This window comes from Nanorana parkeri, unplaced genomic scaffold (assembly GCF_000935625.1).
Source record: "Nanorana parkeri isolate BGI_ZX_2015 unplaced genomic scaffold, ASM93562v1 scaffold2635, whole genome shotgun sequence".
NCBI lineage: Eukaryota > Metazoa > Chordata > Amphibia > Anura > Dicroglossidae > Nanorana > Nanorana parkeri.
In genome coordinates this window covers 19,124-25,134 of record NW_017308903.1, presented here as the reverse complement: position 1 = coordinate 25,134, position 6,011 = coordinate 19,124, and the positions used below count along the sequence as shown (strand labels likewise).

General features: G+C 42.7%; 1 protein-coding gene across 1 annotated transcript in view; it reads left to right on the top strand.

Annotated features, from left to right (window-relative positions):
• Window positions 1–6,011, top strand: part of UBAP1L (ubiquitin associated protein 1 like) — a 17,868-nt gene that overhangs the window by 5,482 nt on the left and 6,375 nt on the right. The window lies entirely within an intron of this gene.

Here is a 6,011-nt window from a genome sequence, read left to right as displayed (position 1 = left end):
TGTGCCGTCCACATTAACACGTCTTACATAAAGGCAAAAGAATGTGTATGCTCTATTTTTGTAACAAAGGGCATCACAACACATGGCAGTGCATTATTTTACATTGTGGTGCACAGCACAGCAGCTGCGTTGGGTGGCCTTTAAGAATGAATGGCACTGCAGGGCAGCAACACGTGTACTGCACGTTTTATTGCGTTGCAATAACATTCACAATGCCGCAGTGCATCAATGTGAACCCAGCCATAAAGCATATTTCCACTTTAGCCAGGGCTTTTATGTATTCCTATTCTATTCACATAGCATACCTAAAAATAACCAGTGAATGTGGTTTTTGTTCCGGAAACTCCATTCATTCCAAAATCGAATGTTAAATCAACATTTTAGTTTGATTTTGGTCAAGTATCTGATGGCATTATCGGGTGGTAAAGAAAGATCTTTCATTTGGAAATCTACTAGTGCATGGCCAGCTTAAGATGATCCAGCTGGCATTCACCAATAGCACTTTATTCTACATGAGGATAGGGAGGGCCTGGTCAAAACCCAGAGCGTCAGAGAGAAGAGGAGAGCAACTGAGCCCACCATGGTGGGGAATAAGGTAAGTATTACACCTTTTTCTTCTTCCCGTAGAATTAACAAACATATATCCCTTGTGGCATGGTGGGGAGGTCTCTTGCAAGGGCAGTTTTTATGCGTTTCCATTTTTCTAACCATTAATATGTAAACTTTTTTTTATTTTTATTCATTTTGATCATTATTTTTTTTAGTATCACATATAAAAAAAAAGCATAGAATTAAAAAAAAAGCTATTTTGTTTGTAAATATGTCACAGAAGGAAAGCATTGTTTGTCCTAAGAAATGAAATATGTAATATGAGACAATAGATTCATATTACTATATGAATCTATCGTCTCATAGCAGAAATATAAATATTCTTCTGGTCCATTAGAGGTGTGAGACCTGAGTTAAAAGATTTTTTACCCATAGTGTCAAGTAAAGGTGGCCATACACTGTGCGAATTTCGGCTGCTTTTTGATGAACCGGCCGAAATTCGCACAGAGGATGCTTTGATAGAGGCATCTGCTCTATTTTTTTCATTCAGCCTGGGGGTTTGAACTAAAAAAAAATAGAGCAGTGAATGGCCAGCTTAAGACTCTTGCTTTCAATCTTCTAGTGCATTGAAGGAAAATGAGCTGGAGGATCCGGTTGGTTGCTCCTTTTTACAATCTGATTAATAAGCCCCATGGTCAGCTATAACAATATCATGTGCAGTATTTTCTAGGCCTGTCAGTCTTGTCAATGTCTTCCTTTCTCACAAGTTATCATTTAAATCATGAAGTTATTTCTTTTGTTTTGCACTCTTGTAACCTTCCTCGGTCATGTCAATCGTTTTTATTGCATTTCTGTGTGCACTTATGTTTTCTATTTGTATAATAGCAATCCTTATAGGGGAATTTTTCCTCTTCCCCACGCTGTGATACTTCTTTATAAGCCTATTGTACAACCATGTTTTTTTGTTTACTCTTGCATGTTAGGTAATCTTTTCATTGTTGCCATTTGTCTTATTGAAGCTGGCAAATCTGTGGTCAATCTTGTTTAGAAAAATAATATATTTACAAAAAAAGGATAAAGGAGAAGCAAGATAAGGGCTACGTAGCAACCCAGCGTGTTGTGTGTTATTGCATTAAAGCTAAACTCCAGGAACAAAAACCTTCATATAAATATATTACTCAATAGCCGCAGAGGATGTAAATCCACTTTGTGTTCACCAGTGCCCTTGCAAAATGTGCAGTGACATCACTGTGCTGTACACTTGTCTGTGCAGAGAGCAGAGCTGCGGGAGGGACCCAGCACGACCCATCCACTACAGGCTGCTTGCAGAAAGCTACAGGAGGGGGCAGATACTAGACCAGTCACCCTGCACAAGGAGAAAGAGCAGCAATGACTGGTCTTTATTACAGGCAGCTCCTGCACTGAGGATCACACTGGATTACTGTAACAGTGCTAACAGACCCTTGATCCGAGCACTGGCCCGGCAGGGCAGGAAAGGGGGGGGGGGGTGGACGATCGAGCACCCCCCCCATCCCTGCGCCTTACCAGGCCACGTGCCCTCGGCATTGGGCGGGTTTCCCCCTGCTGATGGGGACAAGGGCCTCTTCCTCACAACCCTCCCCTGATGGTTGTGGGGGTCTGCGGGCAAGGGGGCTTATTTGCATTGGGGTACCCCTTTAAATAAGGGGGCACCCAGATGCCGCCCTCCCCCCTTGTGAATGAGTAAGGGGTATGGCTCCATCGATGTAATCTAGCGTCAATCATGATGCACGGCCCCCGCCGACCCGCCGAAATAAAAAAAAGTCCCGCCGCACGACGACCACCCAAACACCACAAAAACTCGCCGCAAAATTACATTCAGCCCGAATGTCAACAGATGGGCGGAGCGAGCCGTGGCGTCACAGCTCGTTCCACCCATTTGACATTCTCAGCCGTCAAATACCGTGTTTCCCCGAAAATAAGACACTGTCTTTTATTTTCGGGGGATGTCTTACCTGGCTGGGGGAGGACTGGACGAGGTCCCGGAAGTTCGGCTCACAGACCCGAATAGCATTCGGAAACTCATGAATAGTATTCGGGAGTTCCTGAATGCTATGTAGTATTTGAAGGCTGAGAATGAATGTCATTTTGCGGCGCGTTTTTGTGTCGTGCATCATGATTGACGCTGGATTACATCGATGGAGCCATTTTTGTATTTTTTTTTAATTGAAGGAATAGTCAAAAATTGAGTCTTTTTTTTTTTCAACAACTCCAGGAAAAATTTGTATTAACCATTGCAGTGGGGCTACCCCCACACTGCAAGGGTTGAGTGCTTGTTTTTGTCTATGTGCTAAAAAAAAAAGGTTATACTCACCCGATGCTCTGAACCGGCTTGTTGCTGGACCGGTCCCTGGAGCCTCTCTCCCTCTCCTCTGCAGTGGTCTAATGTCCTGTAAATCATCACGTTCTATACACAGTGTATAGCTGTGAGGACTCTGAGGAAGTTTACAATGCTGCAGCAGAGGAGGAGAGAGGCAGGAGGGACGCTGCGACAGCCGGCTGGCTCAAAGCTTGGAGTGAGTATAACTTTGTTATTTTAGCACCTAGACAAAATGAGCAATTGCAGTGCAGGGGTAGCCTCGCTGCAAGGGTTATGAAAACGTCTTCCTGGAGTTCTTCTTTAAGGGGGCAACTGTGAAAGTGTAGAATGTCAGATAACATAGTAGGCACTGTGTGCGCCTGAATACGATCACAGTTAGTTTTTTGTTGCATATCCATAATCCAGTCATGTTTGGCCATCTTTAGTATGTTTTGTGTACATCGTTGGATGAACAATACCAGGCACAGCTCTTCTAGCTGAACCTCTTATGCGGTAACAACACACTGTCCCTGTCTTCCAATTGTTATCCTACATTGTCACCCCGTCACACGCTCTCTCCCAGTGGAGAGTAAAATTAGCTGTTTCAATCCGCATAATGCAGGCATGGTCTATTGTCGCCATCAGGAAACCTGCCATGAGAAACGCTATGCAACCATAGCTGATTAACCTGCCATGAGAAACACTATGCGATCATAGCTGATAACCTGCCATGAGAAACACTATGCAACCAAGCCTGTAGACAGGAAGTGGCTGCAAGAGATCAGCAGCACTAAAATGCAACAAAAGGTGAAATAAATAAATAAAAACAATTGTACTTGTTTATGATACACAAAAGGGAATTTATCAAAACTGGGACAGACAACATCTGTAGCAGTTGCCCAGGACAACCGATCAGCTTCTCTCTTCAGTTTGTTCAGTTACGATTTGGAAATGCAACAGAGAAGCTGATTGGTTGCTGTGTACAGCTGCTCCAGATTCTGTCTGCTCCAGTTTTGATGAATTCCCATCACAGAGTATTAGCAAACGAAATGTCTGTTAGGGTTCACATGTACTTTAAACATCTTTCCAGATGTTGTGAATGTATTCCTGGCCAGGAAGTCATTGCTGCTCTTACATGTGAATGAAGATAGCAGGCATGTATGAATAACCTCCCTTTTATACTTCATGAAGACCCGCTCTTCCAGATGAAAATTCCCCTCAAAGCTTGGTTTTGCTGTGTTATGCTGGCCTACGATTCTATGCTGGGATTTCTATGCTGGGAAAATTGTTCATTTCCTGTTTGCATGAAGCCAAAGAGATCAGAGACTGTGAGAAAGGCCCCGGCTAACTCCTGAGAGTACAGACTGGTCCTCGTCACAGGGTCGGAGACAAAATGTACCTCTGTATAGATCTTTCTATGTTGTGTTTGCATGCAGTCAACTCACAGCCTTCTGTAGTAACAAGATCACTTAAAAGTGCAGTTCAGATAACATGCAGAGTTCTGAATCTGTATGTGGAGTCAATAACATAAAAGCTTGTATCTATTATTCTTTCAAAGGAAGAAAAGCTAATACGCATGGCAGCATGCCTCCAGCAACCCCCACCCTTACAAACTTGTTTGCGCCCAACTCCTTCAGTACATGGTCCATACTGACTGCACAGCTTATGCAGGTCTGAAAGTAATAGAGCTCTCTGCTACCTTGGGGATGAGTTTTCTAGTTCATAGTTTAGTCCGGCTCAGCTATGCCAAGCAGAACAAAAGAATGACCATACACATGGTAACTTAAACTGAATTGGGACCTTACCAAACAGAATAAATGGTCACCAGAACTCCTAATTTTCTTCAAAACGAAATCCTTTTATTCATTCTAGCAGACCATATCACCATGCATGGCAACGTTTCAGAATCTGTCTGGTCCCTTTATTAGGAAAACAAAAGTGACTCTTGTTTGCCTGATGAAGGGACCGGACAGGTTCTGAAATGTTGCCATGCATGGTGATATGACCTGCTAGAATGAATAAAAGGATTTCGTTTTGAAGAAAACTTGGAGTTCTGGTGACCATTTATTCTGTTTTGCAAGTATTTGGCGGCGCCATCCGTGGCCACTTCAGCACTCCCCCACAATATATGGGCCTTTTCCGTCAGGAGTGCAGTGGGACTCTCTATTTGGCTTACACTCACAGAGGAACTGAAACCGAATTGGGCCTACATGTCCCTGATATTGAGAATTATGGGGATAAACAGCAGGACTCTTTTCATACAAGTATCGTTGTACTGAAATTGCTGTGGTTTTGGGTTATGCATTTTAGTTGCAAATAGAACTCACAAGGGTTGTTTAGTTTTGCTTGCTTTGTAACAAGGAAGAAAACTGAAGAAGCTTTATACACTTTAGTACTTAAGTGTTAATATCTCATCGGTTAAAGTGACACTTAACTCAGGAATTAAATCTTAAAAATACATCCAAATACCCGAGCTATTAATAAAAATGTAGCTTAATGGTGTATCACTCAGCTGTAGAGCCTCAAATCATCTCTGTATTCATAGTGACACTGTCCTTCCTTCTGGAGGGGGGCTACTTTTGTTCGCTATTGTCCCTGTGTGTGTTGTAGAGTAGCCTCTGCTCCAAACTCACTGTGAGTAATTCAAGTCCATCACGGGAGTGAGCTTGGTGCGGTGGCTACTTTACAACATACACAGGAACCATAGGGAACAAAAGTAGCCCCCCTCCAGAAGGAAGGACAGTGTCAGCACCAATTCAGAGATGATTTGAGGACCTAAGGCCGAGTGATACACAAATAAGATACATTTCTGTTAATAGTTAAGATACTTGAATGCATTTTTATGCTTTAACTCCTGAGTTTAATGTCACTTTAAGCAATATAGGAGACAGGGGAGCACCATTGATAGGTTGTGCTTAGGGTATTGGGGCTTTTAATGTGGCCCTGGCTGTTCCCTTAATACTCTGACTTTTTCAGAGGATGTAGAGACTTTGCCAAAAAGCTTGGTAAAAGAACGCAGGAAAGGAGAAAATAAAATATATCAGATTCCTACTAATAGCATCATGAACATCATGCAACATGCGATATTCTAACTCGATATTGTAACCCTTCAGGAACATTACAT